General features: G+C 49.2%; 1 long non-coding RNA gene across 1 annotated transcript; it reads right to left on the bottom strand.

Annotated features, from left to right (window-relative positions):
- Positions 1-3,587: 3,587 nt before the first annotated feature.
- Positions 3,588-22,715, bottom strand: LOC103563864 (uncharacterized). Its single transcript, XR_011537066.1, has 3 exons — positions 18,959-22,715; positions 8,726-18,203; positions 3,588-4,096 (listed from the first exon to the last, which is right to left on the bottom strand). It is a non-coding gene; the product is annotated as an uncharacterized lncRNA (long non-coding RNA).
- Between the last annotated feature and the right edge of the window lie 415 nt (positions 22,716-23,130).

The raw sequence follows: 23,130 nt of genomic DNA, 5'->3' as shown, positions 1-23,130 counted from the left end.
GAGGCGATACAAAACGTAGAAAAGAGTCTGAGGAAGGAGAAGCACTTTCTGGCCTACAGGGGAAGCCACAGCCTGTTCCGAGAAAGAACTCGGTTCTGCCTCTGAGGAAGGTCTCCAGGCTGCCCTGGCCTCATCGTCCACTGCAAGTTTCCTGCCCCTGTCTTGCTGTTGTTACAAACAGCGGTTTCCTATGAAGTGATCAGCAAATATTAGGCAAAGAGGTTCTGACCAGCCCTGCTGGAGCCCTGAGAGCCGCTGTGTTGTTGCTGGCTTCAGGCTTTAGTGGCCCTGTTTGAAGCCGCCCCAGCTGTCCTTGGGCCTAGCTTTGGAGGGCAGGGCTGGGCGAGATGGAATCAGGGGTGTCTGGGGAAGCAGTCCTACAGAGAAGTGTTTGGTGAGAAGCAAATCCAGTTTTAGAGGGTTCTCTGGCTGGGTTTTTGGAGGCAAGAAAAAGAGGCTCATTCAAGTTGCCTCAAGAAATGCGTTGCATGTACACGGGAACCCAGGAAGAGATGAGTGGCCACATGTTGGGAGAAACGGAGATTGGAGGGTGTTCATGGTCCTTTGCTCTGGTGCTCGACCATGGAAACGACTGCTGTAGACTGAATGTTTGCATTCCCCCAATTCATATGTTGAAATCCCACCGCACAATGCAGTGGTGTTAGGAGGCAGGGCCTCTGGGGTTATGTCATAAGGGTTGAGCCCTTGTGAATAGGACTAGTGTCCTTGTCAGAGACCCCAGAGAGGTCCATTGCCCTTCGGCCACGGGAGGACACAGCGAGAAGGCGGCTGTCCATGAAGCAGGAAGTGGGCTCTCGCCAGACAGTGCATCTGCCAGCACCTAGACCTTGAACTTCCAGCCTCCAGCACTGTGAGAGAATAAAGTCCTGCCCAGTCTACGGCGTTCTGTTACAGCAGCCTCGATGGACTCAGTGACTTTACAATTACTTTCACTACTTCCTTCTTGTTGTCTTTTCTTTCTCAACCCATGAGCTTTATATAATCCACATTATTTACTTATGGATAGAAATGGATGTACGTAACGAGATGCTAAAATACAATTCTTTCTCCCTCAGTTTTGACTGAGAGCCCAAAGGCTTAGCACAAAGCAATAGGTGCTGAGAGACCCCACATTCCAGAGTGAGGTGCTGAATCATCTGTGCGGGACTTGTGAAGGACGTCTCTCACAACCGGTGGCAACTCTAAGCACATCAGCCACTTTGAGGGCGTTATACGGTTGAGATTGAAGGGGGGATGGGACTTGAGTTTTATGGAGAAAGTTGTGGAGGAGAGGCTCGCCGTTCACAGCAAACCAAGTGAGGGCTTTAAGGGGCCGCCTGGGGAATATAGCAGACAGACCGGTGCTGGACTCAGGCCTGTAAAGGTCTTGAAGACAAGAGACTGTGGCTAGGGCCTTGGTGTAGCAGAGTGGGGAGCTGTGTTGGGAAGTAGCTGGACTCTCATGGCGGTAGGAGCAAAATGCTGACAGGAGCCTGCCACAGGGGTGGCATCCTGGGGCTCCATAAAGGTGTCCTGCCCATGAAGACTGCTTGGAGGATGCTTGGGGTCCCAGCAAGTCTGTGTGGTGTGGACCAAGGGACACCAGGAGCTAGGGGAGGAGTGGTGAATGGGTGACCAGAGGAAGGGCATAGTCTGTACCAAGGAAGCTGCCATCAGAGGATCCCCACAGGGGCAGCACCAAGAAACATGTGTAAGACCCAAGAGAAGAAAGGCAGCTTTAAACATCCACCAAGCCAGAAGACACCAGCACTATCCTACAGCGGTACCAATCAAGTACGATCTTTCCTCCTCCTTGGATCTCCTCCCTCTTCCTGAGCAGCAGCCTTGGGGGACATGGGGCAGCCTAATGAGGGAGGGGAGGATGAGGAGACAGGCCAGGTGGGGAAATAGAGGGTAAGCTTATCACCATCCCTCCTGCCCCTGCAGCTTCTGACCTGAAGCAGGCAGGGGCTGAGAGAGAGAGAAGCCTTAATGGTATAAGAAATTTAGAGTTTTGATCCAGTAGAGAAGAAAAGGATGTTTTAAGAGACAGAGAGGACAATTGTAGGACCGAAGGTTGAGGGTAGACAGAAGATGAGATCAACGCAGTGTTTCAGGGGAGGGACCTGCCTGGATAGGAGCAGGAGCTGTTCATCCACATAGCTGGGGATAGCGGGGAACTGACTAGGGAAGTGCAGCTGGGTTTCTGGGCAGCACTGAGGCTCGTTAGAGATGAGTCATCTTGCATTTAGGCGAAGACCAGTCCAGGCAGCTGTGGTTTTCCTCTGGCCATGTGTGCTTGCTTGGGAATGGAGTGCTGGGTCTACCTAAGGTTAGGGTTTGACTGAGTGAGTGTGTCGGAGGAAGACAGGGACATGCACGAGGCGTGATTACGCTGAAGGGCCCTAGAATCTGCTCTGGGTGAGGAGAGAAGTGAAGGCAGGATGGGGGCGGGGGTGACGGACACTAGACTTCAGGTCCAACGTATCAAAGGTCCTGATGAGTTTGAAGAATTAGGGGACTGAGTGTGTCCATAGGCGGCCGTCACAGACAACCCTGAAATGGAAGACACAAATTATCAACACCGCCCACTCCCACCTCTCCACCTTTTAAACCCTTAAGAGGCCTCCCACTGTCTGTTATCTGACCCTCCCATGCCTGCCATGTTGTGTACCTCCTTTAGAAACTGCTGGAGCTGGAAATCTACCTCAATTCTTGGCCCTGCAGCCCCACTCGTAGGACTTTTCTCCCCAAGTTTCAGTCCCTACACTCTTTTTTGCTCTGGACCTGTGCACTCTGGATAAAGCTCAGTAACTTTTCAGAAGATAAGAGGCTAGAGTGGACACGCAGACCCCTTGACCCCAGCTGGGTGAAATGCCCTCTCCTTCACGTACGAATGTCCCCACGGGAGAGTTTTGGGAGACAAGCAGTATTCCGTCTCCTCTGAGCGGGTCCAGGAAATAGCAGGACAGGCATACAGCCACACCCCCTCCAGGACCCACGAGCTAAAATGGCAAAGTCCCGAGATGCAGACGATGCCACAAAACTCCAGCCAGAGCACTAGCCTTAGAGCACAAGGGCCTTAAGGGAATAAAACTAAAAGTTGTCAAACTCTGGTTAAGTAAGCTGAAGTACATGCACTTAGGGGCTGGCTGGGCAAGGCGGGAGCTCCTGACCTGTGTATCGAGACACTGGTCAAGTCCACGTGGTGGCAGAGCCAAAAGAACCCAAAACAGCTGGTGTTTTCCAGTCTCTGTTCTTTTCCAAGCAGGTGTCTGTTCTACCTTCTGAAGACAGAATCTCCTTAAGGAAATGGAGCCTACCGTAAACCTTCCTTGGTGATGTGGCCTTGGCTTCTAATGGGAGCGATTTTAACAGCAATGCATTTATTCTCTGACTCTGAGTAAAAGAGAGGATCCAGCAGCGGTGCTCGGAGCCAGCCCACACCGGCTCACAAGAACTGACTGCTCAGTTTTCTGGGTTGTGGTGAGCTGGTTGTTAAAGGCATACACCATTTGAAATTAAATTATATAAACTCACAATTACATCACATTACAAACAAAGGCAGGAAATACTCAAAACTCATCGCTTGCTAATTATTTTACTGCATTTTCTTATCTATGCTCTTGGGGTCATGTACATCTATGATATCCGTATGGTAGAAATCTTGCACAGTGGAGTGCTACTGTGCATCTCTTGCTAACTCCGTGTTCCGTGAGTTCACTTTTGGTAGTTCCAAATTGTCCATGGAGATCAACACCCACCTCCACCCTCCCAGGGAGCCGGTGGTGAAACATCACCAGCACACTGCTGGACTCTGGGGACTTCCGGAGATGAGTTAGAATCAGCACAGTAGCAGCCCGTCTTGGGACCTGCCGTCTTCTCTGCCCCGTCGTGCGGGGAGAGGGCAATTCTGCGTTTACTCCCTCGGAGTGCATCCCGGCCAGATGGCCTCCGCCAGACAGTGGGGCTGCGGAGCTGGCTGAGGAAATATTTTCCCAACTCTGCCTGGTTTCCTTCTGAACAGGAACAAAACTGGTTCTAAGGAAGGCAGCTGGTAGGTGAGTAAACAGGGCCGCTGCGAGGTGAGTTCCAGCTGAAATAAAGAAAACTTCTGAGTCTGGTTTGTATACAAAGAAAGCTTATAGATTCAGACTTTCCTCCCTCTTGCCCTCCCGTCTCTCTCCCACAACAGGCCTCAGTCTGTGCTGGCGTTGCTCTCCCCCTTCCCCCGGGAATTAATCAGCACCTGGTCGTTCCTTGGATCTAGGACAGGATAAACTTGCTGGGTTTTGGATTTTCATTCCCAGTGGTGGAGTTGTTTTTTCTCTTTTCATAGTGGACACCGCTTAGACTCATGGGACTCTTCCAAGGGCCTCCGTTCAAGCATCCACTGTCCCGAGTTGGAAAAACCCTACAGCCCCAATTCTACGCCACACTCAGTCATTTCACTTGAGGGCCAAGGACAGAAGGAGGAGACAAGGAACTTTGCAGGTTTAGGAATTTAGCTAGATTTCTGAGCGTCCCTGAAAGTATGCAATTTTCTTTCCTACCTCCAAACCTGATGGTGAATAGGCCACACTAAAGATGTGCTGTGTGCATGCACTCCATGTTACATATGCCAGTGAAACTACAGCAGTGGCTCTATTTACTAGTTTCTATTTGTTCATATATGTGTGTTAGGGTATAGTGCAGCCATCTGTTGTGAACCGGAATGCTTGCAGGTACCTGTGCATGTGTGTGTGTGTAGACAGGCACATGTGAGTACCATTTTGTTGATGCTGTGTGTTTGAGTGCATACAGAATCCAAGTGTGTGGAGCCGTGTGTGTTCCTCTGTCCGCGCCTTTGCATATGCTGATGTGACTGTGTGTGTGCGGAATGAGCCTAGTGGTTTTCACAAACCTGGTTGAAAGGCTTGGAGAATGTCATCATCTTCTAAACATACAGGAACTAAAACATTTTGAAGAAAGGTTTTTTTAAAAAAATATACCTAGGGGTCTGCCCCGGTGGCACAGCGGTTAAGTTCGCACGTTCTGCTTCTCGGCGGCCCGGGGTTTGCCAGTTTGGATCCCGGGTGTGGACATGGCACTGCTTGGCACGCCATGCTGTGGTAGCCATCCCACATATAAAGTAGAGGAAGATGGGCACAATGTTAGCTCAGGGCCAGGCTTCCTCAGCAAAAAGAGGAGGATTGGCAGCAGATGTTAGCTCAGGGCTAATCTACCTCAAAAAAAAAGAATATAAATACCTAGGGGCTGGCCTGGTGGCGCAAGGGTTTGCATGTTCCGCTTTGGCGGACTGGGGTTCGCCATTTCAGATCCTGGGTGCGGACACGGCACCGCTTGGCATGCCATTCTGTGGCAGGCGTCCCACGTATAAAGTAGAGGAAGATGGACACAGATGTTAGCTCAGAGCCAGCCTTCCTCAGCAAAAAGAGGATGATGGACAGTAGTTAGCTTAGGGCTAACCTTCCTCAAAAAAAAAAAAAAAAAATCTAAACATTTCTTTTTAAAGACTCCCTATGTTCTCCCTATGTGTAATGGAAAAAATTTTCCATTAATACCAAATATTTGCATTTTTCTGCGATGATAAGCATTGTCGGTTTCATCCAGGGACAGGATGTCATCATTCAGTTGAAGCTAAAAGTTCTGTGGAGGGCAGGTTGTGAGGGAAGGTGGGAGGCAGGGCCCCTGAAGGAGCAGTGTGGATGTACCAGGCTTCCCTTGCTTCTCTCCAGCTGCGCCATCTGCCTCGAGAACATCTTGGCGCTCTTGCCACCATTCAAAGGAAGGAGCTTGTCTCTAGCTGTGGATCCATTTGTCACATGGGTGAGGGGCCAGATGGCCACACCCTTCTTACTTTTGAGGACAAGGAAACACAAAGAAGACAGGAGATTGTGTTGTAGCAGAATGAGGTTAGAACCACGGGAAAATGTCTCTTCTACTTTATGGGCCATGAGATATAAGGACTTTCTGAAGTGCTTGTGCAGTCTCTTCCAGGTAATCCTAAGAGGAGACTCATAGCTCTCCGAGGTGAATTAGAAGGAGGATCACAGATGGGCATATGATCAGCAGGACGACCTCTGGGAGTTTTAACAATACGGTAACTTATGCTTATTGAGCATCTGTTGTGATGGCATGGATTGAGGGCTTTGCGTGGATCAACTCATTTAATCTCTACCATAACTGTGGGAGGAGAATTATTACTCTTATTTCACATATGAGGAAAATGAGACACAAAGAAGTAAAGATATTTGGCCAAGGTCATATAGCTAGTAAATGACACCCAGTGGCATGGCTTCAGAGTCCATGCTGTGAGCCTTTAGGCTATCCTGGTCCTGCCAACTCAGCTCCAAGCTCCGTGTCCCTTCAGAGGAGTCAGTGCTGCTTCTTACTGCTGACGTACATGGGGTTAGGGCTGAAATGGGCAGACTTTGAGGCTCCCCAACTGCCGGGAGTACTTTCAGATGCGTGTGCTCATTCCGTGAAGACCCAAAGCTGGAGGGGAGCCTCAGGACACCAGCTGTCCTCATGGATTTGGGGTTGGGAAGCTTCTGGCAGGAAGGGAACTAACACTTATTGAGCACCTGGTGTGTTGACAGCTGCTGAGCTCCTTGTTTGTCACAATCACCAGCAGTTCTCAATTACAGTGTCTTGACACATTGGTGTAACACCTTGCTCTCTCATTCCCTCTAGAACTGTAAAGTGTGTCTTAAGTAAAAGTCTGCTATGCCAAGGACTTCTAAGGAAATTGCCCTGCCACAGCCCCTGTAACTTTGTGATTCTGTCTCCTCAGATACAGTTAATCAGGGCAGGGTGACCCAACGGCAGCCAGTTCACAGCCTGGCCAGCCCTGGTTGACAAGATTAACTGAGATGGTTGCTTTCAGGAATCTGAGCTGGGAACTACTGGAAGGAGGAAGTTGAGATGGAAAGATTATGATATAGAGCGAAGGGAAAGGCCAGGAGGTCATGTGCAAGATGAGGTTATGAGGGAGCAGAAACTGGGAGTGAACTGAGGCTATAAGGAAAAGAAGACACAGAGAGAGAAGTGAAGACACCGGGGGAGCGGGGAGGAAGCGGCCGAATCCTAATGGCCTCCTGCTTTCAGAACAACCACCAGCCCACGTTTGCCCTAAAGCAGCTTGAGTGAGCTCCTTGCAAGCTAAAGGCCTCCTTGGAACACCAGTTTTAAAATTATTTATGATTTTTACATTGTGTTAGAATTCAAAGAGAATCAAGGTTATTCCACAATAAGTCTGTTGATTTGTGTTCCAAAATGCCATTTTGGGTGGGGGAAAAAATTAGTAAAGGCAAATTTCACATAACATGAGATCTTATCTGTGCCTGTAGTAACTACATCTCAGACACATTAATAGTTGTAGCAAATACAGATTATCATAGTGCATTACTTCCCTGCAAAATTGTTTTACGTATTATAAAAATTTAGTGTGTCATTCACGTGAACATCGCCCGTTACAACGTGCAATGTGTGGCAGTGGGAAAGTGGGTGAGAACCACACGCAGGTCGTCTTAAATGCCATTTCAGAGACAGTCAAATTGAGACTCAAAATATTAAGTTCCCTACCCGGATCATACAGCTAGAACACGTCAGAGATGGTACAAATTTAGATCTTGACTTCATATTTCAGCAGTTTGATGGACTAGAAATTCTGAAGGCTTTTGCTATAAAACCACTCGATCCCACACAAAACACAATTGTTATTTCAATGCCAGACTCACGGTAAATAACTCTAGAAGGACCAAAAAAGGCCTTAAAAACCATAAACTAAAACCCGTACTGTGAATGGTAAGCGTAAGTAAAAGGTGTGTGTTGCCCAGAGGACAGATGCTGCACTCAGGGCTGCCTTTAGGAGACTAAGCTTTGAGCCATTGACAAAGCAGGGGGGCTGAACCCAAGGCTCTGAGTTTAAACCAAGGACTCGCTGGGGTATAAAGTGGTCCCTGGTTGGGAGTGACCCTAGTTTTGGGCAGAAGCAAATGCAAATTCTCACCGAGGAAAACATCTTCATTGTAGTTCTCCAGCTTTTTCAGAAATTAAAATCAAGCAAATATGAGCTCACAATCAAATCACCAAACACGCAGGAAATAAACTACCACAACAGATCTAGCCTCCTGCCTTCCCACAGGGCATCAGGTATTTGAATGATCAAAGACAGAATATAAAGTCATGATATATAAAAAGCTTAAAGAAATTTGAAAATGGAATGACAAATATGAGCAGAGAACTAGAGATTACCAGAAATCAACAGGCATATTTGAGAAAGAAACAAATAGATATTTCATAGGTGAAATAAAGGTTCCATTTTAAAACCCCATAAAGAGATTAACAGAAAATTGGACACAGCTGAAGAGAGAATTAATAAACTAGAAGAGAAATCTGAACAAATTAGCAAAGTGTAAATACAGAACAAAGAGAGAAAATAAGAAAATATGAAAAGGCATTCAGCAATAACGGAGAATAGAATGAAAAAATTGAATAAACATCTAATCAGAATCCCAGAAGAGAGAAGAAAGTGAATGGAGGAGGGATAATATTTGAAGAGAATTCTTCCAAAACTGAAGAAAGACATGAATCTGCACGTAGAGAAATACAACATGTACCAAGCAGAAAAGGCATTCATACCTACACACGTTTCCAAGAATCTGAAGAATAGACTCAAAGAGAAGATCTTACAGGCAGCGAGAGAGAAAAGAGAGCTCACCTGCCAAGGCGGGGCCTTCAGACTGACCGTGGACTTCCCAGCGGACGACGGAGGCCAGAGTCAGTGGAATCACACTGAGGAAAAAACCTCTCAACTTGCAATCGAGTAACCAGAAAAATTATTACTCCTAAAAGCGGGTGAAATAAAGACCTTTTCACAACTCTGGGACTCTGGGGCTCGTGCTTTTCCCTCTGTATTACACAGCTGCTACTCATTCTCAGGCAGTTCTGGACCTGACAATATATTACAGAATTCTCTTCAAGGAAATTGTTCTTGTTTTTTCTACTTCTTCTTGCCTCAACTATTGCTTCCAAGGTCAGAGCACTTCTATGAAGAAAATATACCATTCGTTTGTATTCGAGGGAGCTCCAGAGCCTAGACTCTTTGAAGCTCTCCTTCATGGAAGGCCCTGAAGAAGTCAGAGGTTTTCTGCCGTGCATACCACAAAGACCCCCCTACCCCTTCTGGAAACCGTTATGCTCCCTCAGAGGCCACAGCTTGGTAAACACTACCTTTAAACACCATCTTATCCGAGTGAACAGAACCTGCAGGCACACAATGACCCTCTCAGCCCTCCCTCCAGGCCTCCGGGCTGGCTGGGTTTTGCCTTCCACTTCCCCAAGGTCAAAAATTACTTTGTAGCTCACTTGGCTCAATTTCCCTTTGGATCAACACTAAGACAGTTTTTAACTAAAAAAGTTTTCTCCACCTTGAAATGCATGAAAATCTCAGCTGAGACTCCTAGCCTCAGAGCACAAATTCCCTCCTCTGAGAACCAGCCGTGAAGGGTGACTGATTTGCCTCACATTTGTTGTGAAAGGCAGCGCCTCTCCTCAGCTACATTAGAATCATTTTAAGTTCTTTCTTTCTCGGGGCTGGCATTTCTTGGTCTTCTCTGGCCCTCCTCCACAAAAGAGGCATGGTTCTCCTCTGGGCAGAAAATGGGAGGAATGCAGGAGCCAAAAAAGAGGGTGGGGTGGAGAGGCTGCAAAGAGGAAAAAGGAGGGAGCAGGTCAGGAGCCCTGAGAAGCGAGGGGAAGGGCTGCTGTGCGCTCTCAGGGTCTGTGTCTCAGCCGCTCCACGCGCTGCTTCTCTCCCTCCCTTCCACCCCCTTGCTCCGGGCTAGCCTATGTCTAACTCTGCTCCCCCAGCACTCCTGGGTCCTCTTCTTTTTCTTCTTCCTGGAGCCCTGGACAAGAAAGGACTTTCCTCCTGTAACCTAGACCTTGCTGCATTGTCCTTCTTTCATTCTTAGTCAAGGTCTCTCAGGCTTGGACGTTCTACCCTCATTCCTTATATTAGTTAAGACAATATCGACTACTATAACAAATAAACCTAAAAATACATATGGCTAAAATATGATATAAATTTATTTCTTCCTCACGTAAAGTCCATAATGGGTCTTCTTGACTGGCAAGCAGCCCTCCTCCAAGCAGTGGCTGGTATTTAGTTTCCTTCCATCCTATGGCTCCACCATCTTCAGCCTCTGGCTCCACAGATGGAAGGGTAGGATCACAGAGGACTGTGCTCAAGCCTTCATGGCCAGGCCCACACTGGCACGTAGCTTCTCCTCATTCCTTTGGCTGGAACCCACTCACATGGCCCCAGGGATTTCACAAGGGAGGCTGGAATATGTAGGGTAGCTGTGTGCCCAGGAAGAAGAGCAACCAGTCTGCCCACGTCTGCACCTCTCATGGTTCTATTTTGCCTGTAGCATCTTCCCCAGAGCTAGGTAAGGCTGGGTCTACTGCTGGGAGAAGCTCAACTGCTTCACTCGTTCTTCTAGAAGGGGATGGTCACTAGATGTCATCTCTACATTAATCCAAGTCCATTGGACTGGTCCCCTTGGCAATGTCTTGAGAAGCATTCTGAGGCCTCACTGGGTCTCGAGTGCCAGGATTGACTGGTACAGAGGAATGTGGTGACACTGGTACCATTTACTGGCTGTTCTGTTCCACAGCATCATTTTGTGTTTATTTCACGAGTGGCTCAATGGCTGGTGCCATCTCCCCAGAGGCCCATCACCTTGATATCATGTCCTTCCAGCCACCCCTAGGACATTTCTCTCACTTCCCATTTCATTTTAACCCCTCTGTGCTCAGCTTGTATGTTTCTAGCTACTCTCAGCTGATTTGAAGAGCAGAACTGTCTTATATTAAATCAGGGAGGAGGAGTAGATTATGAAAGGCCTTAAAAGGCAGTCCTGGGGCTGGCCCCGTGGCCGAGTGGTTAAGTTCGCGCGCTCCACTGCAGGCGGCCCAGTGTTTCGTTGGTTCGAATCCTGGGCGTGGACATGGCACTGCTCATCAAACCACGCTGAGGCAGCGTCCCATGTGCCACAACTAGAAGGACCCACAACGAAGAATATACAACTATGTACTGGGGGGCTTTGGAGAAAAAAAGGAAAAAAATAAAGTCTTAAAAAAAAAAAAAGGCAGTCCTGTGACCCAAGTAACACTGAGCAGTGGGGTGGGTGGCATGATACAGCTGTGTTTTAGGAAGCAGCCTGCTGGGTTGAGCAGGGAGAACCATGGAGCTGTGCTGGAGAATACGGGCAAGGAGGGCGGCCAGAAGTCCTGAGCCAGAAGGCGGTGCAGGTCTTATCAAGGTGGTAAAGAAATCTGGCTCAGAGGCCTCTGCTTCTCTGGTCTCTTCTGACACTCAGCCCCTCCCCGGTTCCACCATGGCTAGAGGACTGCAAGCTGAGGTCGTGGTGTTCAAGTCACACGTGATGGAAATCTACATCATTTGCACTGACCCTTTTTCTATCACACCAAATTGTCCACGTCCCTTTCTGATGGCTAACAAAATGCAAACACATGCAGGTCTCCCCATCCCTCCCCCCACTTCTCTAAGGTAATGAAGTCTCAGTTAATCTAGACCAGTTAATCCGGCAGGAGTAATAATGTCCAGTCCCTAAGCCTGAGCAGGGAAACCACTGGCTTCCACAAAGTTCATGTCCTTGATGTTCATCAGAAACACCTGGAAAGGCTATTAAAATTATAAGTTTGTGGGCCCCAAACCAGAAGCACTGAATTAGAATCTCTGAGTAGAGTCCCCTTGGCTGGGCCAGCAGGTCTGCAGGTGATACAGATGCACAGAAACATCTGAGAACTATTGACTCAGGGAGTTGGTTCTACGGAGTCTGAGATGAGAGATGCTCCAGAGACTCTGAGATGTCATAACTCAGAATTCTAGAATGAGAGGAGGAGAGGGGGGCCAGTAATGATAGCAGCACTTCCTAGCCACTTCCCAGTGCTATTTCTAAGTGTTCTGAATCTTTTATTTCCTTCCCACAGTCACCTTATGAGGTAGGCACTACTATTATCTCTATTTTACAGATTAGGAAACTGAGGTACAGATAGGATTTTCCTAAGATCACACAGCTAGTAAGTACAAAGCTTAAATTTGATCTCAGAAAGTCTTACTCCAAAGTCTCTGCTCTGTTGATGCAAATAATCCATAACCAATCTGTAAATCAAAATTAGGGTGAGTTTATTAAGAGCCAAATATGAGGACCATATAGCCCAGGAGAGTCCTTTCACAAAGGAAGGGAGCATTCCAAAGAAGGGGGAGTGGGCAGAGTGATTATATACTGTCGAAGAGCATGTATCACACATGATTGGAATGTCACTTTTACAATAGTCATGAGATGGCTTTGCCAATACAGCATTTCCATAACTCTGTGAACACCGCAGCTTGGTGGTCTTGATGTGAGTGGTCACAAGGTGAGTGCAGCAAGCCAACAGTGAATTCCTAGTCTAGGGATGCCTAGTCTAGATGCCTATCCTTAAGGAAATGCAAATGAGGGGGGAGTTACATCCTTATCTTTAAGGGCTTTGTTCTTGTCTTTGGGACATACTGCATACTTAAAGCAGATGTACAATGCATGCTCAACGGCCACATCAGGCCCTTTTGGAAAAAGAAGTTCAGGCCAAATTAGTTTTACACCAAATGGCTTCCTTAAATACTCCAGTATCCTATTGCTTGTCATTCATTTATCAGCTCCATTGTGCTATAGAATTGCCTCACCCTAACAGGCCCTTTCTCCCTTGTTAGTAGGTGTGGGGTTGAAAAGAGAAAAGGAGTCTAGAGAAGAGCTGAGAGGAAGAAGATGGAAGACCGCTGAGCTCTATCTTTCCCACCTGTCTGTCCCCAGTGCCTACCACACTCGCAAGAGAAGAATGATGAAGGGGTCAGAGAGGAGGGGATGAGAAAGGCAGGCCTCCCCCATTTATATTTTAGTCTGGCCACTCAGGTCATCACTTATTGCTGGCTCACCCATGCTCCTGAGGAATGGCAATGTCCGCTCCCTTTGTCTGCCATGTCTTTTCTCTGCGTAGACACCTGATAACATCCTCCTGATCCTTCAAGGCTCCCTGGTGTTGGGGACTAGAAGGCCACCCCAAAATGTGTCTCTTTGGCATAAGGATTATTTTGGGCTGGTTACTTTTAAGAAACTGCAGACATGGTAGAAGCTCTGAAAAGTAGAAGCTATCCTTTGTAAGAGACATACATTTGTAAGGGACATCTCCATCTGTGAAGGTGTCTCCCTCTCTGTACCAGGAGGAGGGGATGACCTTATCTCTAGAATCTCTTATCAATGCAGAAGGCAAGGACTCAAGTCTGCATAATAACCTTACTCTTGTTTACTGTGCTTTTCTGGTAATCTCCCATAACTGCCTCTCCCCACCCCAACATCCTCCTCTGTCTTTAGCTGAGGATGGCGTTTAAGGTGAGAGCATCCACCATTTTGGTCAGTTACTCAGCTTTCCTGGGTTTCTCCCATGTATACATGTTATAAAGCTTTGTTTGATTTTCTCCTGTCATTCTGGCTCATGTGACTTTAATTTGTAGCCCAGCCAGAAGGACCCACAGGGTAGAGGACTTATCTTCCTCCCCTACACTGGGAAGCCTCAGGTAACTCTCCACCCTAACATGGCCTACAGTGACTATTGGACCCTCTTTTGCAATTACATGTGTTCACATCTTTCTCGAGTCACATGTTCCTTGAAAGCAGGGCCTCCACAATCATGTCTATCATTGTAGTTCCCGAGCTTGACACATGAAGACACTCAATAAATGTTGCTGAAGAAAATGAGTGAGAGAAGAAACATTTATCAAGCACCTACTATTGCCAGACACCACTAGGCCTTGTGGATCTCTGAGGACATGTGGATGTTGTGCAATCCTGTTAAGAGGAGCAGATGTGCCCCCAAGAAAAGTTGGAGTGGGGGGTATCACTGGCCTCCTGTGTCACTGTGGGTCAGCCACTGCCCAGCTGCCTCTTTTCTTCCTGGGAGAAAGGGTTCAGGAAACCTCTGGGGATATTCCCTAGCATTCTGTTCCCTCCTATCTGTCTCCACATGGAGACGCCTTTAAATAGAAAACCTTCGTTTGGAGGGTGGTGGGAGCCAGGGAGGGGGAGCTGGAAAGGCCACTTCCCAGGGGTAGGGTAGGCGGTGCCATAGTGAGGGGAGGAAAATTGACAGAGGCCCTGGGCCCCTGGTGAAGAAATGAGGGGCTTCTCAGAGAGCCAGCCTGGGAAGAGGCAATGCTCCTAGGGGTGATTTTCATGTCTGGGTGCCAGTCTGAGGCTGCTGTCTCTAATCTTGCTGTGTGAGGGGGTGGGAGGATGGGAGGGACTGCTTTCTCAACACTGCCTCTCCCCGGCCAGCTCTGCTCAGAGCCCAGGAACCTGAGACCAGATGTCTCCCCGGGCTGCTGCACAACATTTGTTTGGGCCTTACATACTAATTGGCTCCACTCTGCAGCTTCAGGGACTTAATTGTGGGCCCATCACGACCCCTTCTGTCCTCAGATAGGAATGTGCACAGGCTTATAGCAGAAACTGGGGTTACAAAGGGACAGGAGGCTGGAGAGTAGGGTGGTGGGAGGTCTTGGGTGTTAATTTTTACCTGAAGAGGTGCACAGTTGTCTTCTGAAGGATGAGCTGAAGTAACAAAGTCAGGAGGCCCAGCCAGGACCACAGAGGTCAAGAAGGAGGCAGAGTCATCCATGAATTTCCCCAACGGAAAACCAGGTGTCAGGACACAGCACAGAAAAGTTAATGAATCTCCCAGATCCTGGCTATTTTCTTTTTCTTCTGATCTTAAACACTCCCCAAATGACTTCTCCAGGCCTGGCCAGTCCCTCAGAGGAGCCTGGATGGATGAGGTTAGGCTGAGAGGTCAGCCCTGCCAACAGGACTTGGGAGCCCCAAGGAGCCCATCTGTCTTCTTTCCAGAATGAGTCAGTCCAGGCTGTCCCTGTAGGTGGCTTTGCCTCATCCCTACTCCAGCAGGGGCCACAGCACAGTCCTTGTCCAAGTCCTGGACCGGGACAGGAGGGATTAAAGGTGCAGAAGAAAATCCCCACAAAGCACCCACAGCACTCATTGGTAGTCAGTCACATCATTCTTTCCCACGTTTTCTGCTGAAGCCACACTTAAAATCCTCCTGACCCAGAGCTCCAGACAGCCACTACCAATCCATTATACCTAGCATTGGAGCTGACACCTGTCTGCCCTCCTTGCTTTTTCCATTTCTTCTCCAGGACCCAGAGTCCTAACAGTGGCTAAGCCCCCTCGATGGACTGGGTTGCCACAATTTCCGTACACACCCATCTGTGTACCCCATGTCTCTGTACTGTGCCCCACCTGCAGGGACAACCTGGCCGTTTTGCTTTGGGACACCCAACTCTAAAGGTTCCTGGACTGTCACCTGCTGTACCCCCTTCCGTGCACTATATTCTGCCAGCCAGTCTGGACCCCTCCCAGACCTGGCAGCTGGATCCTCCAGTAGGTTCCTGACACCCTGGGGGGCAGCCCCCAGCTCTTCACTGTCTCTCTTGTCCCACTGCAGTTCACCAGGCTGAACCCAAAATAGGACAAGAAGCCCAAAGCTCCTAATTCTGCTTATGAGTTCAACTCTTTTTCCCTCCTAATCTCAGAGGGGTATTGACATCACCCATTTTAAGAAGAGGTAAATTTGGGGGAGAAATAAGATGCAAAGTGGGGAGACATCCTCTAATCAGGCTGATCAAAGTCCCAGACTGCAACCAGGACCCCCAGCTGTATCCAATGTCCCCCCGACTGAAAAAGCAAAGTGAGAAATCCCCATTCACCTCAGGGGAAGTGCCAGCTTTCATTCAGCAATAAACTCATTTCACACTTCTTTCATGCTGCTTGTTGCCAAGCACAGAGATGTCTCTATGTATGATACTGTGCTTGCCTTGACTGGGCTCAAAGTCCACCTCCTCAGCATCTCCTGAGGTATCTTTGGGAGTCCTAGGGCCTCGACTTAACAAAGTAGATCTAAGACATTGGTTTCCTAAACCTTGTGCTTCAGAATCACCTGCAAGCTTATTAAAAATACAGATTCCTTGGTTCCACCCTATTCTCACTAAGAATCCCCTGGACTGGGGCCCGACACTTTGGCCTACACCAGTGTCCTTAAATTGTGGTCTGCAGACCAGTGCCATCGTCAGCACCTGGGAACGTATACATGTAAATCCTCCTTCTCCACCCCAGACCACTGAATTAGAGACTCTGGAGGGGGGCCCAGCAATCTGTGTTTTAACAATCCTTCAGGTGTTTCGGATGTACATGCAAGTCTGAGAACCACTTCCCCAGGTGATTCTGAGATAGATTCGAGTTTGGGAGCCATTGATCCAAGGGCTCTCCGGAATTCTAATTCCAGCTGTGGCTCCTTTGGGCACATCCAGTGCAGCCCAAGTGGTGGGGGGTGAGCCCTAGGACATCTTTAGCCTTCTGCAGAGGACTGGCCTGCTGGAGGGAACAACTTCTCCAAGGCATTGCTATGCCTGGCAACAGTTTCTGTGGCTGCTAGACAGCGGCCAGCCTGCCCAAAGTCCATCTGAAAGGTTCTATTCAAAGTTATTAGATGAGCAAACACCACCACTTTTTTCCTTTCCCCTGCACCTGGAGCTGTGACCAGAACTGTTGACAGCTGTGGCTGTGGCCCTGGGAAAGGGTCAGCAAAAGAATATTAATCCTCACCTGCTGGGGAACTGGACCCTTGGGAAGGAGCTGGGCAGTGGGTTCGGAAGAGGGAATGTCCATAGGAAATAGGGCCAATTCCTTGGAGCCGGAAACCAATCTCTCGTCTGGATCTCTAGCACAGTGCTTACATTCAGAAGGTGCCAGGATGGTGGGTTGTGCTGAATTTCCACCAGATGGCCTCTGGGGGTCTCTCAGTCTGTGGTGGACACATGGACAGGCCCACCACCCACAGAAAATCCAACAGCGACATGAAAACCAAGATGGGAACCTACGTTGTCGCCTAGTCTGGGGTCAGGGCACTATGGGGCTGGCGCTGTGGGCCTCTATAGATGAAGACAGAGCAGAGATTTTCATCTGTACTGTCCTTCGTGGCCACATCACATGACCAAAGCTGACCTGGCTGCTGCACAGAGGGAACTGCATAGCTGTGCATCCTCTCTCAGGAGTCTAACACTCTTAATCATTTCCACAAGGCAGTGCAAGTCCTGTTTTCTGCTTTCAGCTACTGTTTATTTTTTTAATCTCCTATCCTTTGATTCACTCGGGGACCAGGAATCAACCCTCTGGTATTTTATGAAGTCATAAGCTTTGACTGTGTTGAATTTGAACTCCGGAAGGGGTCAACGTGCACTCCATCACCACTCATGTTCTAGGAAACCATTCTTACTGGCAGCGGGACTGGGTAACTGTCATGCCCTGTCCCAGCCTCAGTCTCCTTATCTGCAAAATAGGGAAGACATGTTGACCTCACAGCCCTCACCTCACACCACAGGCACCTAACACATTCTAATTTCCTATTTACTTTCTCCTTTAGACTGGAGAAGCCAATGCCTAAGGCCACAAAATGGTAGAAGTGTGGCCTGAGTACAAATTCTGTCTCTCCACCCAGAATCCCAATGTAGTGAGTTGACTGTGTCTTCTAAAAGAATACACTGAAGGCCTAACCCCTGATACCTGTGAATATGACCTCATTCGGAAACAGGGTCTTTGCAGATGTAATCAAGTTAAGATGAGGTCATATTGGACTGGAGTGGGCCCTGAATCCAGTGACTGGTGTCTTTATAAAAGAACAAAGAGGGAGGTTTGGATATGGAGACACACAAAGAAGGCGGCCATGGAAAGATGGAGGCAGAAATAGGAGCAATGTGGCTACAAGTCAAGGAGCACTGACGATTGCTGGGACCACAAGAAGCTAGGAAGAGACCAGGAGGGCTCCTTCTCTGGAGCCTTCTTAGGGAGCGTGTCCCGCTGATAACTTGATTACAGACTTCTAGCCTCTAGAACTATGGGAAAGTACAGTTCTGCTGTTTTCAACAACGCAGTCTGTGGGAGTTTGTTCTGGCAGCCTGGGAAGCTAACACGACCGTCACCCCTCAAAGTGGAGGGTAGCTGCTGGCCCCAGTCCCATCAGCAGCCTCTGCTCTTCTGCTCGTCTCCAACTTTATATGGATCTCCCTGAAATCAAATAATATTTTACATGTGAATCATCCTTTATAGCTTACAGGGCACCAAGAATATCCAAGTTTTCACTCAACCCTCACAACCACCCTGAGAGTTTTAGGTTTTGTTGACCCCATTTTATAGATGTGGAAACTGAGAACCAGAGAGATTAAACGGATTATCCTGTGATCTCATGACAAATAAATGGAAGAGCTAAGACTGAACCCAAATACTCTGACTCTTAAGTCAGGGTTCTTTTTCTTTTAACTTTTTTACTGTGAAGTATAATAACACATACATAAAAATGCACAAAACACAAAACTCAAGGAAAGCAGCACCCACATAACCACCAATCACTCTCCCTTCCCTCTACCCCAAGGGAACTGCCAGCCTTACCAGGCTGGTGCTTTTACACCAGAGGACACATCCACCTTGACCTTTGAGTCAATACGAATCAAGGGAGGCTGCAGTAACAAGGCAGAGGCCCATCCTCTGGACTGTCCTCCCCAAGACTCAGGGACTCCCTGGTGAGGCCCCCAGGGCTCCTCCCCATCCTTCTGTGTAGGAGAAGAGAAAATCTCCCAACTGGTCTGGATGTTCTCAGAGCCATAAAAGCTGGGAGTGGCTGCCACTTTTTTGAAGCAAACCGCAGACTTTTAACAAGAAGCAGGGGTGGGGGTAGGGCAGGACAGGCCCAGGACTGGGATCATGGGTGGTTAAAGAAACAAGACAGGAAGTACCATATCTCTCAGAACAGCCTGTCAGCTTACCCTCCTTCCTCCTTCAGAGACGTCTCTGCTACAATGTCAGGAGCCAGCCAGATCCACAGGATTTTAGCCTCATCTCCCCTGGAGGCAGGGGTTAACCACAGGGCTTCTTGGATCCTTTCTGCCCGAGTTTGTGACTCCTCTCTTCTCTGGGAGTCTGTGCTCCTGCTCTTGGTATCATGGGAATAGGGCAGAGGAAGAGAATGGGACTAGTCAGAAAGCTGCAGCCAGGCATTTGAGCTGTCATTCCCTGCCTGACTTCTGGAAAGTCACTTAATTCCTCTGGGCGGCAGGTCCAGCCCTCTGACGCAGGGGCCCCGGTCAAGTGCCTGTGGGGTTGTGGTGAGTGAGCACTGATGCAGACATGAGATGCTCAGTCTGGCTTCCAGATGAGAAGAGATGAGCAGACGGATCCTTCTGCAGTGGACGAGCCTCCAGGTCCACACGCCCCTGGCTGCCCCGGGGGAGGCTCAGTGTGGCTACTTCTGCAGATGGGACCCAAGGCAGGATGACAAGGGCTCTGGAGGGGCAACAGGAGCTCAGGGGAAGTGACAGCTCAGCCAGCTGTCAGTTACAATCAGTGCCATCTCTGCCTGGAGAGGGCAGGACAGCGGACTGGAAGGGTTCTCTCTGCTCAGTTGTCCTGCTTCTTCTCCCTGGGGAAGGGAGAGGCAGGTCCCTGAGCCCGAGGGGAAATTCATACTATTGGGGTTGTTTTCCCGGGAAAAGTCTGAGTTCCTGAAACCAGTTCCAAGAAGACTAGCTTTCTGGACTGGAAATTGGAAGCCCTCAACTTAGCTCTGACTACTGCTTAGGGTGAGCTCGAGCAAGTCCCTGCCCCTCGCTCAGCCTTGGTTTCTGCATCTGATAATGATAACACTTTTCGATTTATTGAGCATATGGTATGTGCTAGGGAATGAGCTGGATACTTAAGATGCATCCTCTCTGATATCTGGCCTGTATACCTCACAGGGGTGCTGTGAGGATCCATTAAAAACTGCATTTCCTCAAAAAAGTTAAACATAGAATTGCCATATGACCCAGCAATTCCACTCCGAGGAATACACCCAAAAGAAATGAAAACAGGTGTTCAAACAAGTACGTGTACGTACATTTTCACAGCAGCACTGTTCACAATAGTCAAAAGGTGGACACAATCCGAAAGTCCATCAGCGTACAAATGGACAAATAAACTGTGGTATGCACATACAAAGGAATATTGCTCAGCCACAAAAGGAACGAAGTCCTGATACATGCTACAATTTGATGAATCACGAAGACACGCTGAGTGAGAGAAGCCAGCAGAATCACATATTTTATGATTTCTTTCATATGAAATATTCAGAATAGGTAAACCCATTGAGAGAAAGCAGGTTAATGGTTACCAGGGAATGGGGGGAGGGGAGAACGGGGAGTGACTGATTACTGGGTAAGGGATGTTCTTCTGAGTGACAAAAAACTAGAGAATGGTGGTGGCTGCACATTGTGAATACACCAAATGACAGCGAATTGTACACTTTAAAATGTCTAATTTTATATTATGTGAATTTCATCTCAATAAAATATATACCTATACATACATATGTATGTATACCGATACATATATATGTCTTTGCAGAGTGTGGAGCCGTTAGTGTCACGGCCACTGGCTAGCTTGCTCCTCTAGAATGAGAAGAGAAGAGGGCAGCTGGCCTTCTCTTTTTGCTGAAGCGCGTTGCAGCCGTGCTCCACCACATATGGTTGAATTTGGCCTCCTGGGTCAGTGTTGTTGCCAATCACAGCGGCATGCGTTACCCATGCATACACTGACGTGCCCGCAGGCTATGTGCCCATGGAAGTACACCGTTCCCACATGGAGCATCCATCCCTCTGCAGTGAGCAAAGGTGCCAAGAGCTCCTAATTTACTCATCTCAGGGAGCAGGGAGTTCTCAGCAAACACAATGAGCTTCTATTTGCATCGGGCCTCTTCGTACACAGCAGTGCCCATCCAGGCTCACAGAAAGGCGAGACAGGCTCTGGAGACAATAGCACGCGGCTGGCTAGTGGGGTGTGGGAGGCCGTGAGACAGGCCATGCGCAGACAGGACTTGCTTTTAGCTGAGGAACAACAACGCACCCCACTCTCCCGGTACCGCCTTCCCCGCTGATCTCCTAGCGCTCAAAGGGAACTGCTGTCCTTGGGGAGGGTCCCAGGAGAGGTGGGGGACGGAGCCAGAGCCTCAAGGGCTGGGATGCGCTCCGTGGGAAGGAGGGGCAGCAGCTCGGTGACGCTCTGGTCACTCGGGGTTGGGACCCAGCCTACTCGGCCAATTGGCCCGGGTTTATTACTTTGCATGAAGACCCCCGTCGGGCTGGGTGGACAGGGCACTGTGTGTTAGGTCAGGGTTGCAAGCTCACCAGGAAAAGGGCTACTTTCTTAGACTGCCAAGCAGGAGGGTCCCCAGCTCTCCTCCATCCACTCCCTGCTCTAAGCCCCAGAGTACACAGGGGGCTAGCAGGCCCTGGCTCACCAACCTCTGGATGAGCTGCCTGCTGCCCCTGAGGCCATGGCCCTAGTAACCCCAGATGAGTGGAGCCAGGTGACCTCTCTGAACTGCAAAGCTTTAAGTGAAGTGGTTAAGGGGTCATGCGGCCCCTTTGCTGGGGTTGGCGGGGTTGGCGGGGTTGGCACTGCAGTTAGCACATGAGCTGCCTGCTGGGGCTGCTGGCAGCTCTCAAGGTTCCCCCGCCTGGTGGCCAAGCCCACTCAATTCCTGGATGCTGGAGGCCTTAGGTAATGGCTCCTTACTGTTTCCTCTCGTTTACCCCAGGCCTGGGAGGCACTGAGACTTCAGGAGAAGCTGCTGGCAGCCCCGAGGAACAGTGCCTAACCTGAGGGCTGCCACGCGGTCGGCCCTCCATCAGGCACAGACAACAGTCTAAATGAGGCCTTGTGGGAAGGGAGAGGGGTAGACTGCTTGCACCCATTGCCCTCCCCATTGTTCTTGTGCACGTGCTCTCGCACACATACAGATACACTTACACACACACATACATGCACACATGAGACAAATGTTGATGCCACCAAGAGGGTGAATAATGCAGAAGGGAGGAGAGGGTTTGTCAGAAGGTGCTCCTCCATAGTTGGAGAGGCATCCAGCTTAACAAAAAAAAGAAACAACAACAAAATCTGACTTTCCTTCACCTGCCGCCAGCCAGTGCTCTCTCCCCATCCCTCTGCAACACTGAATTAGAAGAGGGCCTCACCCTGCAGAGGAGAGGACGCTAAGGAAAGCATCAGCTTTGTGCCTGAACCCCAAGCACTTTTTCCACTCACTTAAAATGCTGCCTGATGACACCCCACACGGCTCTGAGCCTCTGTGGGGCTCCCAGCCCTGGGCTGCAGACGCAGGACTCTAAGCACAACACCCCAGGTAAGAACATGTCCCAGCGACTAACCTTTCCGTTCTTCATTCCCTTCCAAACAACAGCATTTGTCCATGTGCAATCCCGCTAACTAGTGACACTAGCCCCTCCTCCAACAAGCCCACAGTAGCCAACTGAAGACCCTTCTAACTCAGGGCCTCCTCCTGACCCCCCACAAATGGCTCCCTTGCCTCCTCCCTTCGTTGGCATGTCTGGGGCTCTTTTCCCCTCCTGTTGAGGTAAGATGGTGTGTCTGGCAGCTGTCCGCTCCACGCGATTTGTCCAGCCTTTACTGAATGCCCACAGTGTCCTGGGCCTGGGTGCAGAGTTAGGGGAACAGCTCCTTCAGCAGTGTCAGCACAAACCAGGGCCAAAGTCAAGGAAAACTAGGCAAGAATACAGGAAAAGAGAGAAAGAAAGAAGGAAAGCACGCCCTTCCACTCCATACCCTTCAGGCTTGGTTCTCACAGAAGCCTGGCTCTGCAGGAAGGTGACAATGGAAGGTGGGTCTGCTGCAGCCGGTCAGGGGACGTCCCCCAACCCCAGACTCTGGGGTGGAGACCCCAGGAGCAGATCTTCCAGAGTTAGGGCTTTTTGGGAGAGTTTTTTTCTCCCAGCATCCCAAGGTGGGCGCAGGAGGCTGCTTTAGCCCATGTGGGTTGTAACCCAGGTCTCAGCGCCGCTGCTGAGTGCTGTCGGTGCTGCTCTTGTTTGCCGTTGGTGACGGGAGGCTCAGCAGCAAGAGAAACAAGGACAGTGAAGAGCTGGCC

This window comes from Equus przewalskii, unplaced genomic scaffold (assembly GCF_037783145.1).
Source record: "Equus przewalskii isolate Varuska unplaced genomic scaffold, EquPr2 ChrUn-1, whole genome shotgun sequence".
Taxonomy (NCBI): domain Eukaryota; kingdom Metazoa; phylum Chordata; class Mammalia; order Perissodactyla; family Equidae; genus Equus; species Equus przewalskii.
Note: the sequence above shows the minus strand (reverse complement) of the source record. Positions and strands in the feature narration are given on the sequence as shown.